The sequence below is a fragment of the Chiloscyllium plagiosum genome, unplaced genomic scaffold, assembly GCF_037043375.1.
Source record: "Chiloscyllium plagiosum isolate Xiang-an unplaced genomic scaffold, Cpla_swu_hap1 HiC_scaffold_38, whole genome shotgun sequence".
Taxonomy (NCBI): domain Eukaryota; kingdom Metazoa; phylum Chordata; class Chondrichthyes; order Orectolobiformes; family Hemiscylliidae; genus Chiloscyllium; species Chiloscyllium plagiosum.
Window position 1 is genome coordinate 2,618,034 of NW_028270176.1, and position 23,241 is coordinate 2,641,274.

The 23,241-nt window shown below is 41.9% G+C and overlaps 1 non-coding gene across 1 annotated transcript; it reads left to right on the forward strand.

Moving 5' to 3' along the window:
- The first annotated feature begins 4,048 nt into the window (after window positions 1-4,048).
- Window positions 4,049-4,130, forward strand: trnal-uag (transfer RNA leucine (anticodon UAG)). The gene has a single exon. It is a non-coding gene; the product is annotated as a tRNA-Leu (tRNA).
- The last annotated feature ends 19,111 nt before the right edge of the window (window positions 4,131-23,241 follow it).

Here is a 23,241-nt window from a genome sequence, read left to right on the forward strand (position 1 = left end):
TCAGTTTTAGGGTGTTCTATGCGCATGACACCCTGCAGTTATTCCGCACGCCGTTTCACACAGCAGTGTTCTTCCTGTGAAATGAAAAGCTGTGAATTACAATTGGATCCATTTGTTGGAGACAGAATTGCGATACATGCACAGCTCCGCATTATTAGGGTATACATCACCAAGTATGAATAACCACGGGATACACAAGCATCAGAGAGTCGCTATGGAATCGATGGGCTGAACAGCTTCTGCTGATGCATGAGTGACGCCACACGTTGATGCTGTCCCTCTTCCTGTCTCTGGGACAGAGTGGTTGATGGTGAAATAAAGTCTCATTGTTAACCTTATCTTCTGTGTTAAACTGTCTGCAGCCCCGCAGCACAGGGACGTGGGGATGGCTCTCAGTGAGTGAGGGTTTCACTCGGATTGTCTTTATCTGGGAAAGTTGGGGCTCAGATGTCAACTGCTGTCCAATTGCAGCAAAGAAGCCGATGTTACTGTTCCAAAAACCTTTCTGCAGGATTGTTGTGTGAAGATGGAGTTTAAACAGCAAACAGGATGCACAAAAATGCCCTCACACGAATTTACCTGAGGGGAGAGAGTCCGGATTACATTTATGTCTTACCAACCAACTCAAAATCTTTATCACTTCTCAGATAAATGATATTTTTGCAGGAAGTTCCCAATCAAACTTGCTGATTCCCAGCACTTGATGGAACTGGCTGTGCCGATGAGAGTGAACTTTAGAGTGTATCCGCACTTGCCTCTCCTCACACTGCTTGCCGGTGGAGGGAAATAGCTGAATACTCTGCCGATGGAGACAACTAAGTCCATGGATAAACAGCACTGGCCTGTGAACAAGGAGACAAAATGACAAGGCGATATTCTTAAAACACTTTGATGCTTAGAAATCTGAGAACAAATTGGGATGTGGTTGGACCTGACCGAATCTCAACTGGTTTGGTTTTGGCAATGTAAGAGTGTCTAGGGCATGATCTTCGCTTAGCAGCTTGTGTTAATACTGGCACGGGAGAATGTCTTTCTTCAAGTCGCCATCGAGCCTTGGTTGTTTGATTTCACTTTTGCCCGGTCGTCCTATCAACTGATTGATAAATAGATGTAAATCATTTAGTTGCACCCTTTCAAATTCCTTTTGAGTTTTGGGGTCAGAAGTGTCATTGTAGTGGGTATGGCACAGTACCACATGTGGTAAAAGGGAAACAAGTGTTAGAGGATGTTCACCCACAGAATCCCACTCTAATTAAATCCACCATCTGGATATTCGCACAGATCTTGGCGTGAAACTTTAGGAAGTGGGAACGTGAAATGATTGAAAACAGCACTGAACAGGTCATGGTGTGGTATATGAGGAATGTCAACAATAAAGGTCATTTGAAAAGTTGGAACAGGTCTCCTTGGAGAGCAGAAGGACAAACGCTGGCCTTGTTAAACCTTTCCAAGACATGAGTGGGTTAGACAGAGGAAAAAATGAAGGGAGAATTATCCCGACGACTGAAAGAATTGAGAACGATTCGGCAGAGTTTTAAAGACATTAATAAAAGAAGAAAAATGTACATGAGGAGAAATGTTTTCACATAGGGAATGGTTAGGGTCTGACATTAACAAAGACGCAGTTTCAATCGAGTTGTTGAAAAACTCATTCAATGTTCATGTTGGAACTAAAAATGTGCAGAGTTAAAGGGAGAAGGCAAGAGAATTATACGAAAAGATAAGCATATTTATCTCTGTAGAGAGCCAGCACAGCTAAGGTGTTTTGTTACACATTTGTCATTCTGACTGGATTCACAGTTCGACCAACAGGATGCAGGGAGTTAAAGAACGGTGATATTGGCAAAGCCGGGACACATGACACAACAGAAGGTTATCCAGCACGCGCATGTCACAGGGAGGATGGTGCTGTCTGAAAATCCTGCAGGGTGTCTTGCGGATCAGACACAGCAAATTTCCCTATTCGAACTGAATCAGCCCTATGAAGGGAAGCCGGAGGCGCCTGCTTCAGAACTCAATTACTAAAGAAGCTGAGGCTCGAGTCCCGCCACTGCAATTTCTGTGGCTGCGGTGTGTTCAAATAAAGAGCAAAACCGGGAGTTTGCTTTGTGGAGACAGGGGCCTGTGTCCATCTTGTCATGATCATGTTCGCCTCACGCACGGTAAATCGCGGGCTCAAGCTGCTTTACGTTCCAGGCAAGTTGAGGTTCTAACAAATTGGTTATGATTCCTGGAGAGTTAACTGTGGCGTGGGAGAGTGCAGCTTTTCTCAAAGTGTCAGTGCTGTCATGGCAGTGCTCGCCTCCCGCACGGAAAAGCGCAAGCAGCTGTCCTGCTGCTTTTTGTTCCAGGCAAGTTACGTTTTTATTGGAACCGAATGGAAACTGTTATTTCATCGCTATTGTGAAACAAAGTCCTGCAGTGAAACACCTCGTCCTTATTTGGTTTTCTGGCGAGTGCGAACATAATTCAAACGAATTCCGATGTCACATGCTCTTAAATTTCTCCCCTTTCATTCATTTCCGTCCTGAAGACATCGGAAGGGAAAGGTAATTTAATCGAGACTGTGATTGGTGAAATTCACTTTTTTTTTGGACCATTCTTATTCTTACCGCTTTGTGATACTTCCACGAAAAGCAGTACCGCACTTGCATTCCTTGAGCAGGCAGCCCGTTTCCAAAACAGGGAAGAAGCTGATGCGCTGGTGTCACAGCGCACCACGGATTCCTGAACTAGTCTGTCTGTCAAATGTACCCCAAACGTCGTCTATGAAATACATCGTTTGGAAGATGTCTGTCGTTATTCAACGTGCGAGAGTTGTCACCATGAGGTCCTGAATCGTGTTTTGGAGCAGTTTGCACGTTAGTGGCTCATTCAATGAGCAACAGCAATGAAAGAAATTACACTCTCAGAGGAACCTCTGGACCTGTGCTTTCATTGCACCGCTAGTATTAAGGTGCGCCCCGAGATCTAAGCCACGTTGGAACTGAAACGGTGGAATCGACAGAGAGGCTACAGAATGACATCACATCCATTTGGTTTTCTTTAAATCACTGACGAGCAGGAAAATGTACACGGGGAGGGCGAGTGGGGAAGTGAGGCAGTTGCAGCTCTGGTGAAATTCCTTCTTTGTGATTCACTCAGCAACCAGAGACATGTGAGGTGACTCAGGCGTGAGAGCTCTTCACATCGAGAACAAAAAGCACTCAAGGGCAGTTGGCACCTCTTCCGGAGTGGGGGTGGGGTGAGCTAATTACCTTTTGACTTCTGTAACTACGTTCAGAAACTGTCTTTTAGATTGATGTGAACAGAAACTGCATTTCTAATAAGCACCGTGGAATTTAGCAAAATTTATTGAGTCGCTTCTCGTCGACTCAGTTGGTATCCATGTGGCTCATATCCAGGTGTGAACATTTTTGCAGCGAATTGCACGGTTAAGGCAAAAAGGCAAGGAAAGTGGCATCTCGAACCGGTTCCGAGTTCAGAGCATCTTCACAATGTGCTCTGTCGTTCTCGGATTGTAATGCTACCTCCGGTTTTAGGGTGGAGAACATTCTTTGGGACTCTCATTCTGCAAAACAGACACAGTGACTGAAATGATGCTGCGCGGTATGATGTGGAACACGGCCTGCTCAGCTTTGTGCATTTTCCCTGAAGTCCGGTGTGTTTCATGTTCCGTGTAAACGTGAAAGTTGTCCTGTTTCGACCAAAGGGTGAAATCATTTAGCGAAGCAACAATCGAAATTGCAGTAATGTCAAGCAGCTCATGGTAATTTGACTAAATCATAACCGATTGTATGTTCTCACGCACTCACAGATACATTTGTAGCTGAAAAGAGTCTGAGAAGATAGACTCAGCTTAACATTGATATTTATCTGGATTGATGGGCTATCATTATCTGCAGCAAAATTGATATTGTAGACGGGCACATCCCAGCAGTTGTGCGAGTCGGAGAGGTATCATGGAACCCTTTTCACGTGACTTTGCATCTGTTGTTATGAAGCATCACAATTGGAAGTGCAAGAAAAGGGGGAAGCGCGGCTGGCTGGTAGTGTGGCCGAGCGGTCTAAGGTGCTGGATTTAGACTCCAGTCTCGAGAAAGGCGTGGGTTCGAATCCCACCGCTGCCATTTCTGCTAATCGTTTCCAACGACACAGCATGTTAAAATGCTGTTTCGACTCCTGCTGCATTTCTGTTTAAAACTGAAGAAACATGTGTGTGCTTCCCGGGCAATTAACTGTGGTGTGGGAAAGTGCCGACTTTTCCGGTGTCTGTGCTGTCATGATCGTGCTCGCCTCCCGCGCGGAAAATCGCAAACAGCTCTGCTGTCCCAGACAAGTTGTGCGTTTACTGGAACCGAATGGAGGCTGTTATTTCATTGCTGCTGTGAAACAAAGTCCTGCGGTGGCACGACTCGTCGTTATTTTGTTTTCTGCCAATGGGAAAATCGTTCCAATGAATTGCGATGTCACATGTTATTGAATTTCTCCCATTTCGTTCATTTCCGTCCTGGAGACATTGGAAGGGAAAGGTAATGTAATCGAGACTGTGATTGGTGAAATTCACTTTTTATGGCCCATTCTTATTGTGTTCTTTCTTTCTCTCTTTTCAGCATTGTCTGGGAAGTGGTGGTGCACTCAGGCTCCAGTATGTTTGAAAGTGCAGTTTGGAATTGCCCTGTTGTTAGTTGTGAGATTACTTTATGGCTTATGCCCCCGGCCTGTCTCACATTTAGCATTCATGCTCGCTGTGTCTGAAAACGCATTTGGTTTGCCAGTTTTGTTTGTGTTCCGTGTTAAATGCTTTCTGTTTTGCGATTCGCTCAATACATTACGAATTAACAGGGTTTCTGAGGTAACTTCCAGCTGCAAAAATCCTCAACTGCGAATCTGGGAAAATTACCCGGAGTATGGTCAGTCGGAGCAAAAGTAAGGAAGTCGTTCGTTTCTGCAGTGTTTCACAATGCTACTTGTCCCGTGAGCAGTCGAACAGACTAAATGATTGTGCCACAGACTGCGATGGCAAGCTCCCCTAAAAAGTAATCCTTTACAGCCGGTGTAAGCAACACAATGTTATTGGCGCACACCTCGTGGAAACAGATACTTCGGTGTATCTCGTCCATGCTCACCACATAGCCAAAATTAAACAAGTCCAATTAAACAACGAGCTATTGGAAACAGAAAGATGAAAGGAAAAATGGCTTCAACTATCAGTGCTGGATGCCACTGACCCGCAGCAGTGGCGACTGCGCCTTGTTTCTGTAGTGTAGTGGTCATCACGTTCGCCTTACACGTGAAAGATCCCCAGTTTGAAACTGCGCAGAAACTGTTTTGTTCTTCTTTTACATGGACAAGAACGGAGTTTTCTTGCTTGCTGTCCCATCTGCAAACTGCCTTCGAATTTGCTTGAACAAATCTGCTCTCGTAGTGAAATGTGATGCAACTCCATTTAATTACTGTGCAAAGCATTGTAAAGCTTTTCTCCAACCTGGTTCTGATCATATGCCATTCTATTTGAGAGAGTAGTTACCGCGTTCTGATCCTTCCACGAAAAGCAGTACCGCACTTGCATTCCTTGCGCAGGCGGCCCGTTTCCAAGACAGGGAAGAAGCTGATGCGCTGGTGTCACAGCGCACCGCGGATTCCTGAACTAGTCTGTCTGTCAAATGTACCCCCAAAGTCGTCTATGAAGGACATCATTTGGAAGCTGTCTGTCGTTATTCAACGTGCGAGAGTTGTCACCAGAGGTCCTGAATCATGTTTTGGAGCAGTTCGCACGTTAGTGGCTCATTCAATCAGCAACAGCAGTGAAAGACATTACACTCTCAGAGGAACCTCTGGACCTGTGCTTTGATAGCGTCGCTAGTATTAAGGTGCGCCCCGAGATCTAACCACGTTGGAACTGAAACGGAGGAATCGACAGAGGCTACAGAATGACATCGCATCCATTTGGTTTTCTTTAAATCACGGACGAGCAGGAAAATGTAAACGGGGAGGGCGAGTGGGGAAGTGAGGCAGTTGCAGCTCTGGTGAAATTCCTTCTTTGTGATTCACTCAGCAACCAGAGACGTGAAGGTGACTCAGGCGTGAGAGCGCATCACATCGAGAACAAAAAGCACTCAAGGGCAGTTAGCACGTCTACCGGAGTGGGGGTGGGGTGAGCTAATTACCTTTTGACTTCTGTTACTATGTTCAGAAACTGCCTTTCAGATTGATGTGAACAGAAACTGCATTTCTAATAAGCACCGTGGAATTTAGCAAAATTTATTGAGTCGCTTCTCGTCGACTCAGTTGGTATCCATGTGGCTCATATCCAGGTGTGAACATCTCTGCAGAGAATTGCACGGTTCAGGCAAAATGGCAAGGAAAGTGTCATCTCGAACTGGCTCCGAGGTCAGAGCATCCTCGCAATGTGATCTGTCGTTCTCGGATTGTAATGCTACCTCCGGTTTTAGGGTGGAGAACATTCTTTGGGACTCTTATTTTGAAAAACAGACACAGTGACTGAAACGATGCTGCGCGGTATGATGTGGAACACGGCCTGCTCAGCTTTGTGCAATTTCCCTGTAGTCCGGTGTGTTTCATGTTCCGTGTAAACGTGAAAGTTGTCCTGTTTCGATCAAAGGATGAAATCATTTAGCAAAGCAAGAATCGAAATTGCAGTAATGTCAAGCAGCTCATCGTTTTTTGACCAAATCATAACCGATCGTATGTTCTCACGCACTCACAGATACATTTGTAGTTGATAAGATTCTGAGAAGATTGATTCAGCTTACCATTGATAGTTGTCTGGATTGATGGGCTATCTGCCGCGAAATTGATATAGTAGACGGGCACATCCCAGCAGTTGTGCGAGTCGGAGAGGGATCATGGAACCCTTTTCACGTGGCTTTGCATCTGTTGTTATGCAGGAGCACAATTGGAAGTGCAAAAAAATGGGGATGTGCAGCTGGCTGGTAGTGTGGCCGAGCGGTCTAAGGCGCTGGATATAGACTCCAGTCTCGACAGAAGCGTGGGTTCGCCCCCCCCTCCCCCCCCGCTGCCATTTCTGCTGATCGTTTCCAGCGACGCAGCTTGTTAAAATGCTGTTTCGACTCCTGCTGCATTTTTGTTTAAAATCGAAGAAAAATGGGTTTGCTTCCAGGGCAATTAACTGTGGTGTGGGAAAGTGTCGACTTTTCCGGTGTCTGTGCTGTCATGATCGTGCTCGCCTCCCTCGTGGAAAATCGCAAACAGCTCTGCTGTCCCAGACAAGATGAGCGTTTACTGGAACCGAATGGCGACTGTGATTTCATTGCTGTTGTGAAACAAAGTCCTGCGGTGGCACGACTCGTCGTTATTTTGTTTTATGGCCAATGGGAAAATCGTTCCAATGAATTGCGATGTCACATGCTATTGAATTTCTCCCATTTCCTTCATTTCCGTCCTGGAGACATCGGAAGGGAAAGGTAATCTAATCGAGACTGTGATTGGTGAATTCACTTTTTATGGCCCACTCTTGTTATGTTCTTTCTTTCTCTCTTTTCAGCATTGTCTCGGAAGTGGTGGTGCACTCAGTCTCCAGTATGTTTAAAGAGTAGTTTGGAATTGCCCTGTTGTTAGTTGTGAGATTACTTTATGGCTTATGCCCCCGGACTGTCTCACATTTAGCATTCATGCTCGCTGTGTCTGAAAATGCATTTGGTTTGCCAGTTTTGTTTGTGTTCCGTGTTAAATGCTTTCTGTTTTGCGATTCGCTCAATACATTACGAATTAACTGGGTATCTGAGGTAACTTCCAGCTGCAAAAATCCTCAACTGAGAATCTGGGAAAATTTCCCGCAGTATGGTCAGTCGGAGCAAAAATAAGGAAGTCGTTCGTTTCTGCAGTGTTTCACAATGCTACTTGTCCCGTGAGCAGTCGAAAAGACTAAATGATTGTGCCACAGACTGCGACGGCAAGCTCCGCTAAAAAGAAATCATTTAAAGCTGGTGTAAGCAACACAACGTTATTGGGGTACACCGCGTGGAAACAGATACTTCGGTGTATCTCGTCCATGCTCACCACACAGCCAAAATTAAACAAGTCCCATGAAACAACGAGCGATTGGAAACAGAAAGGTGAAAGGTAGAATGGCTTCAACTGTCAGTGCTGGATGCCACTGAGCCGCAGCACGGCTGGCGGAGGCTAGTTTCTGTAGTGTAGTGGTCATCACGCTCGCCTTACACGCGAAAGGTGCCCATTTCGAAAGTGCGCAGAAACTGCTTTGTTCTTCAACTGCGGACTTTTACATGGTCAAGAACGGAGTTTTCTTGCTTGCTTTCCCATCTTCAAACCTGCCTTCAAATTTGCTTGAACAAATGTGCTCTCGTAGTGAAATGTGATGCAACTCCATTTAATGACTGTGCAAAGCATTGTCAAGTTTTTCTCCAACCTGGTTCTGTTCATATTCCATTCCGTTTGAGAGTGTAGTTACCGCCTTCTGATCATTTCACGAAGAGCAGTTACGCATTTACATTCCTTGCGGAGGCGGCCCGGTTCAAAGACAGGGAAGAAGCTGATGCGCTGGTGTGACAGCGCACCACGGATTCCTGAACTAGTCTGTCTGTCAAATGTACCCCAAAGTCGTCTCTGGAAGACCTCATTTGGAAGCTGTCTGTCGTTATTCAACGTGCGAGAGTTGGCACCAGAGGTCCTGAATCATGTTTTGGAGCAGTTCGCACGTTAGTGGCTCATTCAATCAGCAACAGCAACGAAAGAAATTACACTCTCAGAGGAACCTCTGGACCTGTGCTTTCATAGCGTCGCTAGTATTAAGGTGCGCCCCGAGATCTAAGCCACGTCGGAACTGAAACGAAGGAATCGACAGAGAGGCAACAGAATGACATCGCATCCATTTGGTTTTCTTTAAATCACTGACGAGCTGGAAAATGTACACGGGGAGGGCGAGTGGGGAAGTGAGGCAGTTGCAGCTCTGGTGAAATTCCTTCTATGTGATTCACTCAGCAACCAGAGACGTGAAGGAGACTCAGGCGTGAGAACTCTTCACATCGAGAACAAAAAGCACTCAAGGGCAGTTAGCACCTCTTCCGGAGTGGGGGTGGGGTGAGGTAATTTTCTTTTGACTTCTGTTACTATGTTTAGAAACTGCCGTTTAGACTGACGTGAACAGAAACTGCATTTCTAATGAGCACCATGGAATTTAGCAAAATTTATTGAGTCGCTTCTCCTCGAATCCCGCACAGGTTTCCTACTCAGTTGGTATCCATGTGGCCCATGTGAAGGAATGAACATCTCTGCTGCAAATTGCATGGTTAAGGTAAAAGGCAAGGAAAGTGGCATCTCGAACTGGCTCCGAGGTCAGAGCATCCTCACAATGTGATCTGTCGTTCTCGGATTGTAATGCTACCTCCGGTTTTAGGGTGGAGAACATTCTGTGGGACTCTTATTCTGCAAAACAGACACAGTGACTGTAACTATGCTGCACGGTATGATGTGGAACACGGTCTGCTCAGCTTTGTGCATTTTCCCTGTAGTCCGGTGTGTTTCGTGTTCCGTGTTAACGTGAAAGGTGTCCTGTTTCGAGCAATGGGTGAAATCATTTAGCAAAGCAAGAATCGAAATTGCAGTAATGTCAAGCAGCTCATGGTTATTTGTCCAAATCCGAACCGATCATATGTTCTCACGCACTCACAGATAAATTTGTAGCTGAAAAGAGTCTGAGAAGATACAGTGAGCTTTCCATTGATTTTTGTCTGGATTGATGGGCTATCATTATCTGCTGCAAAATTGATGTCGTAGACTGGCACATCCCAGCAGCTGTCCTTGTCGGAGAGAGATCATGGAACCCTTTTCACGTGCCTTTGCATCTGTTGTTATGCAGGAGCACAATTGGAAGTGCTAGAAAACGGGGCCCGTCGCTTCGTTGGTCGTGTTGCCGAGCGGTCGAAGGCGTTGGATGAAGGCTCCAGTCTCGACAGAGGCGTGGGTTCAAATCCCACCGCCGCCATTTCATCGTCATCCTACGATGCAGCTTGTCCAAATGCTGCTTCCGCCACTGCTGCATTTCTGTTCAAAACAGAAGAAAAATAGGTTTGCCTCACGGGGAATTAACTGTGGTGTGGACAAGTGCCGAATTTTCCGAAGCGTCTGAGCTGTTATGGTCGTGTTTGCCTCACGCGCGCAAGATCGCATGTTGCTTTACGTTCCAGGCAAGTTGTGTTTTTACTGGAACCGAATGGAGACTGTTATTTCATCGCTGTTGTGAAACAAAGTCATACAGTGACTCGGCTCGTCGTAATTTGGTTTTCTGGCCAATGAGAAAATCATTCCAATGAATTTCGATGTCATATGTTATTGAATTTCTCCCATTGCCTTCATTTCCGTCCTGGAGACATCGGAAGGGAATGGTAATCTAATCGAGACTGTGATTGGTGAAATTCACTTTTTATGGCTAATTCTTATTATTGCTAGTTGTGAGATTACTTTATGACTCATGCCCTCGGACTGTCTCACATTTTGCATTCATGCTTCGCTGTGTCGGAAAATACATTAGGTGTGCCAGTTTTGTTTGTGTGCCGTATTAAATGCTTTCTGCTTTGCGATTCTCTCAATAAATTTCGAGTTAACGGGGTTTCTGAGGTAACTACCAGCAGCGAAAATCCTCAACTGAGGATCTGGGAAAATTTCACGGAGTGTGGTCAGTCGGAGCTAAAGTAAGGAAGGCGTTCGTTTCTGCAGTGTTTCACAATACTGCCTTTCCCGTGAGCAGTCGAACAGACTAAATGATTGTGCCACAGACTGCGACGGCAAACTCCGCTAAAAAGTAATGCTTTAAAGCCGGTGGAAGCAACACGACATTATTGGGGTACACCAAGTGGAAACAGATACTTCGGTGTATCTCGTCCAAGGTCACCACATAGCCAAAATTAAACAAGTCCCGTTCCCCAGCATTTGGCCACAATCCCTCTGAACCCATCCTATCCAGAAACTCATCCGATTACCTTTGCAATTGTCTGAGTGGAATAGACTCCTCCACTTCCTCTGGTAGCTCCTTCCAATCACGCACAACTTTCTGTGTGGGAAATGTGCCTCAGGTCCTTTGTCAATTTCAGTCTATGGATTCTTCTGTAAATGAAGAACAGTAGAGGTCCTTTACAGGTCTGTGAGAGAGTTGTCCTGAGCTGGGGTAGGTCGAGTTGCAGGGAATGTAGGTACCGGCGCATGGCTGCAAGCGTGGAGTGGAGGATCCGGAGGGAGGTCCGTTGCTGGAGGCTGCGGATTTGTTGCAGTTACTGGTAGTCCTGGTTGGGTCCAAATTGTGTTGGTCGGAAGGTGATCTGGAGTCCATGGGGGATCAGTCGGTTCCGTCAGCAGGTGCTGAGAAAGGAGATTTGGTTGGGGGTTCACCCTCCTTCGACTGAGCGAACTGGTCCTCACCCTGAACAACTTTTCTTTCCAATCCTCCCACTTTCTCCAAACAAAAGGAGTAGCCATGGGCACGCGCATGGGCCCCAGCTATGCCTGCCTCTTCGTAGGGTATGTGGAACAATCCATCTTCCGCAACTACACTGGCCCCACCCCCCATCTTTTCCTTCGCTACATTGATGACTGTATCGGCGCTACCTCGTGCTCCCACGAGGAGGTTGAACAGTTCATCCACTACACTAACACCTTCCACCCCGACCTCAAATTCACCTGAACAGTCTCGGACTCCTCCCTCCCCTTCCTGGACCGTTCTGTTTCTATCTCAGGCGACCGAATCAACACAGACATCTACTACAAACCAACCGACTCCCACAGCTACCTGGACTGCACCTCCTCCCACCCGGCCCCCTGTAAAAACGCCATCCCATTCTCCCAATTCCTTCGTCTCCGCCGCATCTGCTCCCAGGAGGACCAGTTCAAAATACGTACAACACAGATGGCCTCCTTCTTCAAGGACCGCAATTTCCCCCCCGACGTGGTCGACGGTGCCCTCCAACGCATCTCCTCCACTTCCCGCTCCTCCGCCCTTGAGCCCCGCCCCTCCAACCGCCACCAGGACAGAACCCCACTGGTCCTCACCTACCACCCCACCAATCTCCATGTACAGCGCATCATCCGCCGTCACTTCCGCCACCTCCAAACAGACCCCAGCACCAAGGATATATTTCCCTCCCCTCCCCTATCAGCTTTCCGTAGAGACCACTCCCTCCGCGACTCCCTTGTCAGATCCACACCCCCCACCGACCCAACCTCCACTCCCGGCACCTTCCCTTGCAACCGCAGGAGGTGCAACACTTGCGCCCACACCTCCCCCCTCACTTCTCTCCAAGGCCCCAAAGGAAACTTCCATATCCGCCACAGATTCACCTGCACCTCCACCCACATCATCTACTGCATCCTCTGCAGCCAGTGTGGCCTCCTCTATATTGGGGAGACAGGCCGCCTACTTGGGGAGCGATTCAGAGAGCACCTCAGGGCCACCAGGACGAACCAACCAACCACCCTGTAGCACAGCATTTCAACTCCCCCTCCCACTCCACCGAGGATATGCAGGTCATTGGACTCATCCACCGCCAAACCACAACAACGCGACGGTCGGAGGAGGAGCGTCTTATCTTCCGACTGGGAACCCTCCAACCACAGGGGATGAACTTGGACTTCACCAGTTTCTTCATCCCCCCTCCCCCCACCTTGTCTCAGCCGAATCCCTCCAGCCCGGCACCGCCTTCATGACCTGCAGTCTTCTTCTTGATCTCTCCGCCTCCATCCTACTCCGACCTATCACCCTCACCTTGACCTCTTTCCACCTATGACATTTCCAACGCCCCTCATCCAAGTCCCTCCTCCCTACCTTTTATCTTCTCCTGCTGAACACTCTCTGCTCATTCCTGAAGAAGGGCCTGTGCCCGAAACGTCAAATCTCCTGTTCCCTGGATGCTGCCTGACCTGCTGTGCTGTTCCAGCAATAAAGTTTCAACTTTGTCAATTTCAGTCCACTCACCTTCAACCTATGCTCTCGAGTTTTCAACTCACCCAACTTGGGTAAAACACATAAATACTCAGTTTACAACCTTCCGTAAGATCATGTCGCAGCCGTTACGCTGCAGGGAAAGTCGTCCCAGCCTATTCCACCTCGCCCTATGGTCTAAACATTGACGACATCCTTGTCTATATTTTGTCATCAATTTCACTTGTCTTTTTTTTACGTTTTCAAGATGTCAATTGTGCTGGACAACAACGAGCTATTGGAAACAGAAAGGTGAAAGGTAGAACGCCTTCAACTTTCAGTGCTGGATGCCACTAAACCGCAGCGGGGGCGCCTGCGGTTTATTTCTGTAGTGTAGTGGTCATCACGTTCTCCTCACGCTCGAAAAGTCCCCCGTTCGAAACTGCTTTGTTCTTCAACTGCAGCCTTTTACATGGATAAGTGCGGGGCATTCTTGTTTGCTTTCCCATCTGCAAACCTGGCTTCGAATTCGCTTGAACAAATCTGCCCTCGTAATGAAATGTAATTCAACTCCATTTAATTACTGTGCAAAGCATTGTAAAGCTTTTCTCCAACCTGGTTCTGATCATATGCCATTCCGTTTGAGAGTGTAATTACCGCCTTCTGATCCTTCCACGAAGTGCAGTACCGCATTTGCATTCCTTGCGCAGGCGGCCCTGTTCAAAGACAGGGAAGAAACTGATGCGCTGGTGTCACAGCGCACCACGGATTCCTGAACTGTCTGTCTGTCAAATGTACCCCCAAAGTCGTCTCTGAAAGGCCTCATTTGGAAGTTGTCTGTCGTTATTCAACGGGCGAGAATTGGCACCAGAGGTCCTTAATCATGTTTTGGAGCAGTTCGCACGTTAGTGGCTTATTCAATCAGCAACAACAATGAAAGAAATTACACTCTCAGAGGAAACTTTGGACTTTCACCAGAGCTGCAACTGCTTCACTTTCCCACTCGCCCTCCCCGTTTACATTTTCCTGCTTGTCAGTGATTTAAAGAAAACCAAATGGATGCCATGTCATTCTGTAGCCTCTCTATAGATTCCTCCATTTCAGTTCCAGCATGGCTTAGATCTCGGGGCGCACCGTAAGTCTACCGACGCCACGAAAGCACCCCTGTTACCTCAGTGTGATGTCAGGCCATCTATTCGAAAAAAAATGACCCTCTAAAGAGTAACCCACCCAAACACTTTTCCCGATCGTAATTCTTCACATTTACTGCTGACTAATACACACATCCCAGAACACAATAATGTGCAATTTAGCATGGCCAGCTCATCTAACCTGCACATGTTTGGATTGTGGGAGGACACCACAGCGAAGTCACATCGATTTGAGGAGAACGTGCAAAGTCCCCACTGTCACCCGAGGGGGGTGAATCTAACCGCTGTCCCTGGCGCTGTGAGGCAGCTTTGCCAACCACTGAGGTACCCTGAAATCTTATGCTATAAGGGAAACCAGTGAAAGATACGATAAAACAAGTGTCAAATGAACACTCTCCGATATTGTCAAAGCATGTCAATCTTACATTCAATACGAATAAGTGTATTGAAAACAAAACAAATAAAAATCCCGGCAATTCACGAATGAACAACAATTAAAAATTTAATTTGATCAAAGGTCATAACAATATTTAGACGAATTGCAATTGAAATTAGCTGACTAATGAATAATTGGAAGTGACATATATTCACTTCACGCCGAAGAAAGCGACTTGTTTTTCCCCTTGTTACATAGCAAAATAACAAGTGTGTGCGTACGTGTGTGTGTGTGTGCGTGTGCGTGTGTGATCGAAATGTTTGAATCATGTTCTTTCTAACAAAATAACTGATGACTTACGATCACTCAGCTTTGTCACCTTTAAGACCACAACATTCTGAAACATTTTCCAGGAATTTGCAACCAGAAGAACTGGTTGCAATGACATTCCTATGAAATTCCTTTTCATAGGAACCCACTGAGAATAAGTAGCGGACACTGTGAATTAGTGAGTCACTGCAAGCATTCAACTGAAGACAACATCCCCTCTTTCCAAAAATGTTCAAAATTTAAAAAATCAAAATTTATTGCCATTGTTGAATGAAAGAATAAAGAGATGCTAATTCTTTTTTATTTGATTATGTTGCATGAAACATCCATAAGTCGTATTGTGATTACAAACACAATAAATGTGAGCATTGAAGCCAAATAATTAATTGAATTCAACTATGTTTCAACAGGTAAAGTAAAAATGGATATTTACAATGATTGAGAGATTGTGCATTGCAATATCTTTACAGTGGTTCATGTACTGTGCCATATATCCACATTTGCGCAACCTACTAGATTGAATAATTATTATTTTTATTATAAATTAGCAACAATTGAATTATTAAAATCTGTCAATGCATTAAAGAATAATGAAAAATCTATTTTTCCAAGTGATTGAGCAATGTCTGGAAATGAACTGGAATTAATTCAGTGAAAAGTAATTACATTTTCCTGAATTTTAAGGCTGAGATTACCGTGATCATTCAAATGAGCAAACATCAGATATTTACAATGATGTTGGATGGGAAGTCATTGGTTCCCTTGTGGGGTAATTGACCTGAAAAATAAATGCATTTTCATACTGTACTGTTAGTACTCAGAAATAATGGATTAAATCTAAATGTGAATCTCACTATACTTGTTCAAAAGACTTTCTTAATTAATGTGCCATCATTGTAATGGCAATGACTTAATAATTAATGATGTCTTTTGAATAATTAAAATGATTCAATATTTCAAAAGCACTTTGCTGTGATTTTGATTGGATATTTATTTAGATTAGTAAACTGAGGAATAAAACATAGTACCGAGCTTTATGGATTGAAGGGAAATGAGCCATTCAGTGACTATTGAGCAAACTGCTTCTTTTTTTTAAAAGTCAAAAATGTACGTAATGCAAGAATTGTGAATTTCCATCCACTGGGTTCCTTGTAGAGATATGTTACATCGATTTGTATGATTAATATTATGATCAATGTTTAAAGATTGGTGTCAGAATTAGGAAGAGAATTAGTAGATCATGAAAGTGAGCTTGAATTGAACAAACAATGTAGTCAATGACATGTGGTATATAAGCGATTTTAATCATGTTGTCATTATTGTACAATGATGAATAATGTTGGAATAGAAATGACAAAAAAATCAACATGGTCAAAGCAATTCTTTTCTTACAATGAAATGAAAACAATAATCATTTTGTAGCACGCATGATTTGAAATAGCAGTTTTTTAATGTGACATATACAGTGAAGACTAACCTTTTTGCAAAAATGTAGGAATTTCACAAATTTAAAATGCAGTGTTTGTTCAATTTGTAATAAAAATGGTTATAATTTTAATTGTCTTTTGTACACAGACAACTAAAATCGAGCTTTAAAACTGTTGGAATGACAAAAATTTGGTTCCCAATGTTATTGTAGTTCAGTCAATATCCGTGATAAAGTAGAATTATTGGTTTAAACAATATAAATCAACATTAACGACTGAACTGAAATATAACACATCAATTGCATTAACTGCATAGAATAGTAAATAAATGTTTACTGTTATCATTTGTCCAAGGTAAAATAAGATACTTACTCAGGTTATTCCACTGAATAGTAATCAGCTGATGATGAATATCTTTGTATCGTTTTATATGCACTGTTTTGTGTGAACATTGATTTCAATAAATTGAGATATTTACATGAATTAGGAACAGACTGATAACAGGGTGTGAAAGATCTTATTTAAGATTAGACAATTTTTAGTGTTCACTAGATTTGCTGAACATAACGCACTGAAGACATCATGCAGTAAATGAGATTAGATAGAAATATGCAAATTCAATTTTCAAATGAATGCTCTCGGATATTTTCACAGCATTTCAATCTTACACTCAATATAAATAGGTGAGTGAAAAACTAAAAATAAATTTCAGACAATTCATAATCAGATCAATAATTAAAAATTGATAAATAGTAGGAAGTGGCATTTGTTTATTTTACTGAAGAAGAACTTGATGTTTTTCTCATATTTATAGCTTTGAAGCATCAAGTTCTATGTGCAGTCTGAACTCAGCTCTTCAGAACAAAAGAAAATCAATGAATATCTTTACTTTACATATTTCATCTTTGTGAGTGCAACATTCTCAAATATTTTCCAACGAATATTGATTGAGTTAAAATTAGATGCATTCTGCTTCAGTGAAATGAAGAAAATCCATAGCAGATACTGTGATTCTTCGAATGAACAACAAATGGAAGCATATCTAATGTTGAATTGAAAGACAATTTATTCGATTCTTAGATATTTTCTAATCAACATTCAGAGCTGCTCTGGAACAGCTCTGTACAAGGTGGGAATTGAAATTGTACCCTCTGGTCTCGTAACAGAGACACGACCAGAATTGCACAAGACTCCTTCATAACATTCCCAACCAGGCTGGGCAGGGCTGAAAACTAATCAGATGTTTATTGTGATAATTGGATTGGAATTAAATGGTTGGATATTGTGTGTACTCTTCTGAAAATTCAGTAATAATTTACAATAATGATGGGACTTAACAAATGTCTTAATTAAACATGATTTTTATGATCACTTATGGAATGACAGCTTGACAGGATTGTGTGATTACTGTGCATTATAAATAAAAAATGAATACCATTATTCTTTATGGTCAGAAGTTTCTCATTTTCTGAAATGCAAATTAAAATGTTTTTGATCTATATGTAAATTGGAACAAACTGATGAATTGGTCAGTCAATGTGCCTATTCAGCTAAAGGCAACTTTCATTCTTTCCGAAAATCTATGATTTCTAAGAAGTCACCATTTCCTGTGATTATTTAATGAAATAAGAGTGATGTCAACCCTTTTCGGTGTACTTCAAAAAAATTCAAACGTGTTTCCAAGTTTAAAATGAAAAGCAATATTCAGAATGATTGAGAGATTGTACATTGCAATGTCCTTGCATTAGTTATTATTTGGAAACATAGTTCCACAATTACACCCCTTACCGAATTGAACAATTATTAGATATCGGCAACAAATCGATTTGAAAACTTTTATTAATGAATTTAAGAATAATGAGGTATCTCCTCTTACTATTCCACTGAGTAATGTTCAGAAACAAAGAGAAATATTGCAGTAACTGGCGTTCTCTGAATTCCAATGGTTGAGAAAACTGTGATCTTTCAAATGAGCAAAAGATAGATATTTACAAATGATGTTGCAATGGCAATTGTTGGTCTTTTGTGGGTATATTGGCCTGATCCAACATGTTTTAATATTGTAGCACTCACACTAAGAAATATGGAAGATATTAAAAGCACATTGTGCTTATTATAAAGCCTAAGTTAAAGTATTGCGTAATTATTGTAATTGATCGTTGTTTCTAAAATCCTGATCGATAAATTGACTTAATATTTTGAATACACTTTGCTCTGATGTCGATTGTATATTCATTAAGATTCATAAATTGAAAATTAAAATATAAAACGTGACTTTAATAATTAAAAAAACTCAGCAACGTTTGAACACAGTTCAACATTTTTTTGGTCTGTTGATGTCTCTTTTATTAATGTATCTTTTATCATGATAAATGTTTAGACAAATGTCAGAACTAGGAAGAAAATAATTAGGCCGGGAAAGTGAGTATTATTATGAACAAAACATCGAGTTAATAACATTTGCTACAGGAACTCATTTTGTAGCAAATGACTAATAATTGTGTGATTATTGTTCATTGACAACTAATGTTGGAAGAAAATGAAATTATCTCAAAACGAAATTAAAATAAATATCATTTTGGAGGTCACATGATTTAAAAAACGGAAACTGTCACTTAATGTGGGATTTGAGCTGAAAAATCGTTCTTGCCACCAGCCCCCCCCCCACCCCCCCACCCCAATGTAGACTTTTCATGAAATTAAAATTTAGTATTAGTTGAACTAAATAACAAATGGATGTACCTACATTGTTTTCATGTACACGAAAAAAATAAAACAATTTTTACATGAAAATGATATCGCTCTGCAAGTAATAATTTCACAGATAGTAAGTGTTTGTATTGAATTTAAATGTCACCATAGCTGTAGGAGTGATTTCCCTTGATAGGGAATGAAGACTGAGGAGATCGGCAGAACTCAGGCAAGTGGAAGATGTTTACTCATGTTGCAATCAGTTAATGCAGGGATCATCCCCCGAGGCCAATCTAAGAAGGGAGGTCCATGACACACTGTGACGTGTACAGTAAAAAGCAGTATTTTTACACACTTTCTGTATTACAATGTCCACATGCAATGTTGGTAAAGGCCTTCCCTCCTTATACCGACACCCGATCCTGTAGAATACCTAATCTTGGATGAAGATGGCTATGGATAGCCCGAGCTTCGCATTGCTTCATGGTGTTTTACAGGTGCTATAATCGCCAGGCCTTGGGATCTCTCTGTGCATTTTATTTCCTCAGATTACAAAATTAATTGCCGCAGTCCTTTGGGCCTCTCACTCTGCCTTACTTACGATTCTCAAGAATATGAAATTAGAAACTTTTTAAATGTTCTGAGCAACTTTAAAATAGTAACTATTTCTGACAATCAAACCCTGTCTGTTTCCCTGATAGCAGGTGTGGAAGTTAGCTGGGCTCTATCCTGCAGTTGGTGTTTATTCATTCACTGGGACAATTATTCTTTAATTAATGAAAGTCAGGGTTTGTCATTTTTCTGTATGCTGGCATTTTCTTATCACCATCTGGAATATCACTGTCTGGAATGGCATACTTATGGACTTGGAGGAGGATTGTACAAAACGTTCTTTTTTTAACTTAAGACTGAAACAGACTGTTAGTCTTATTTATCTCCCCTCCACCACTTTGTGTTTTAATTGCAAGGCAGGCTGCTCGGGGCAGCCCTACAGCAGCAAATCAACAAGGATTTCAGCACTAAAATAAAAATCAGCATTCGCTACCATTAGGAAACAGTACCATGCAATATGCTTACGTCACTGAGACTTAATTCCACACTTAAAGCCGACTATACTGATTTGATCAATGATCAAATATTAGATATAAGTAACAATTAGTGTTAAAACTAGTCACTGTAAACTTAAAATGATTAGAAATGTCATATAACTATCCGGAACATGTAGAATTTAACATTAATTATTGGAGTCTAAAACAATCAGACGTATCTTCATTTGCAAGGCCGAATATGAATCCAATGATTTCTGTGAACATTCAAATGAGAAGATATCAGATATTCCTGTCAGTGTTGGATGAGGAATCATTGCTTGGTTTGTGGGTGTGTTGACATGGAATAAAAGATTAATTTTTCTTTGTAAAATTGGCACTGAGAAATAATGATTTAAATTGGAATGTGAATCTCACGATATTTGTTACAAAACCTAAATTGAATTACTGTGTGATTGTTGGACTAACAATGAATTGGTAATCTAATCTAGAACACTGATACATTAAGTGATTTAATATTTCCAAACGGGTTTGCTGTGATATTGATTACATAATAATAAGTATCAGTGAACTGAGAATTGGAATGCTGGCATGATGATTTGGAAAATACATTCGATATGGAGTCATTATTGATCATTCAACATTCTCTGATACTCCTGCAATCTGTACTTGATGTCTCAGATTTTCTTCTGTGGAAATACAATATATCATCCATTCAGTTTTTCATGTCATCAATATTCAGACATTTGTGTCAGCATTACAAAGAAAATAAATTGACAACGAACATGGGTATCATAGCAAAAAACAGTCAACAGCATTTATAGAGGAATTTTTTAAACATTGTCTCTGAGTGAATACATGAAAAAGTTTAATGGGTATCTGTTGCAATGTATTGAGACGCATTTACACTTTTATCATGATGACTCGGGGGAACCTATCAGAAAACTCGCCTATATTTAGGAATTCCTATATCTCAAAACATGTTACTATTAGCATCCGTAGTCGTAAATAATGAAGTCTACTTAATGGTGTGGGAAAGATGTGTGTAAATTATAAGAAGGCATCTCTTGCATATATTTGGGATGGTGTGAAAGCGTGATGTTTGCTGTGGTTATTCATCTTGAGAACAATACAATGCTGACAAAAGGTTTTGCACTGAACAGTAATTAGGTGGCCTTGAATACCATCGTGTGGCTTTATGTGCAGTGATTAATTTATGTCAAGAGCTTTGAAATATTTTCCATGATTTGTCAAATGATTAATAATTTTGTGACAAACTTCCACATGTGGTCATGAATTGGGTTTAAAGAATCCAATGTGTTGGTGTGAAAACCCTTCATTATTGACATTTCCAAGAGAGGTGTATAATGCTCAGGTACTGGCTGGAAGTCAAGGTGTAAGAAAATCTGGTTCATCCTGGAGCTGATTGATTTTAGCTGCTGTTTGATTGAGATTGATTGATTTTGTATTTGCCCCGATTTCTCTGCCTGAAGGTGAATTTAGAACAGCCAATTTCTGTCCAAGGGTCACTTCATATCACTGGAGACCTAAAATATAATTCACATATTGTGAGAACAATGAATTTTCAATTAAAGTTTGTGTTTTAACAAACAAAACGATTTGATGTTTTCCGGGAATTTACACTCACATTGACTAGATATTTATTAAGATAGATAAACTGAGAATTATAATCTAGCTGCAGGATTGTTGAATTGTTAAACCACAGACTTAAGAGTTTTATTTTTGGAATGATTTGGAGGCGCCAGTGTTGGACTGGGCTGTACAAAGTTAAAAATCAAACGCCAGCAGGTTATTAACCAACATGTTTATTTTGAAGAACTAGCTTTCAGAGTGCTGCTCGTTCTTCAGGTGGTTGAAGGAGCAGCGCTCCGAAAGCCAGTGCTTCCAAATAAATATGTTGGACTATACCCTGGTGTTGTGTGAGTTTTAACTTTGTTTCTTGGAAGTAATGTTTTCTTTATTCAAATATACAGGCTGTTCAAGAATTCTATCTCGCCTTTCGTCATTTTCCTTTAGAGACCACTCATGTATAATTCATATAATTTTCATTGTAATCAGTATTTCAAATTTCCATCAGATCTAAGATGAAAATGAGGACCAATTAATGAGTACTTCCATGAATGGAAAGCACAATAAATTCACTTTACAGAGACAAGATTCAAATTTGATCTAAATAGGCAAATAAACATTTTGAATGGAAAATATCTGAAAATGTTTACATTTAATTTTGAACGAAGTCAAATTACTTCTTTTTGAAATACATGGCCTGAAAACCTGTTTAAAAACATCAGGACTATCAACATGTCTTGCTGTCAGTGTCCTCGGCCAATTGTCATAAATGATAAATACCACTTTCAGCAACAAGTATCATGTGTAATTACTGAACTAAAAAGTAAGAGGATAGCTCTTGTATTTAGTGGCAAGAATGATAGCCAGATGTTTGCTGTGGTTATTGCACTCAGTAATAATAAGATCAAAATCAATGGCTGCTAGAATCATTGGCCACTCATAATGAAGAATAAATACTGCTTTGAGCAACAAGTGTCATTGATAATTACTGAACAGAAATTTCATAGGACACCCATTGTATTTATTGGAGGGAATGATGACCAGATGCTTACTATGGTGATTAATCTCAGGAACAATACGACAATTACTCAGATTATTTCCTGAACAGTAATTAGATGGTCATGAAGACCCTTGTGTGGCTTTATGTATTGTGCTTTGTGTGAGCATTGATTTCAATAACATTGTGATAGTATACAAGTGTGCAGCTGAGGTGAGTTGGCCATGCTAAATTGCCCACAATATTCATGGATGTTTCAAGTTAGGTTCATTAGAGTTTGTGAGAGTGGTGCTGGAAAAGAATAGCAGTTCAGGCAGCATCCGAGGAGCAGTGAAATCGACGTTTCGGGCAAAAGCCCTTCATCAGGAATACAGGCTGTATTCCTAATGAAGGGCTTTTGCCGGAAACTTCGATTTCACTGCTCCTCGGATGCTGCCTAAACTGCTGGGCTTTTCCAGCGCCACTCTAATCTAAACTCTGGGTTCCAGTAACTGCAGTCATTGTTATTTACCTAGGTAAGGTGCATTAGTCAGGGGAAATATCGAGTAATAGAGCAAGGGAGTGTCTGGGTGGGTTACTCTTTGGATGGTCAGTGTGGACTGTTGGGGCAAATGGCTGTTTCAACACTGTAGGGATTCTATGAATCTATAATCCTATGATTTTGGATTAAATTGATAAGTGAGTGCTAAAGATACTACTTAAAGTCAACGAAATCTTTTA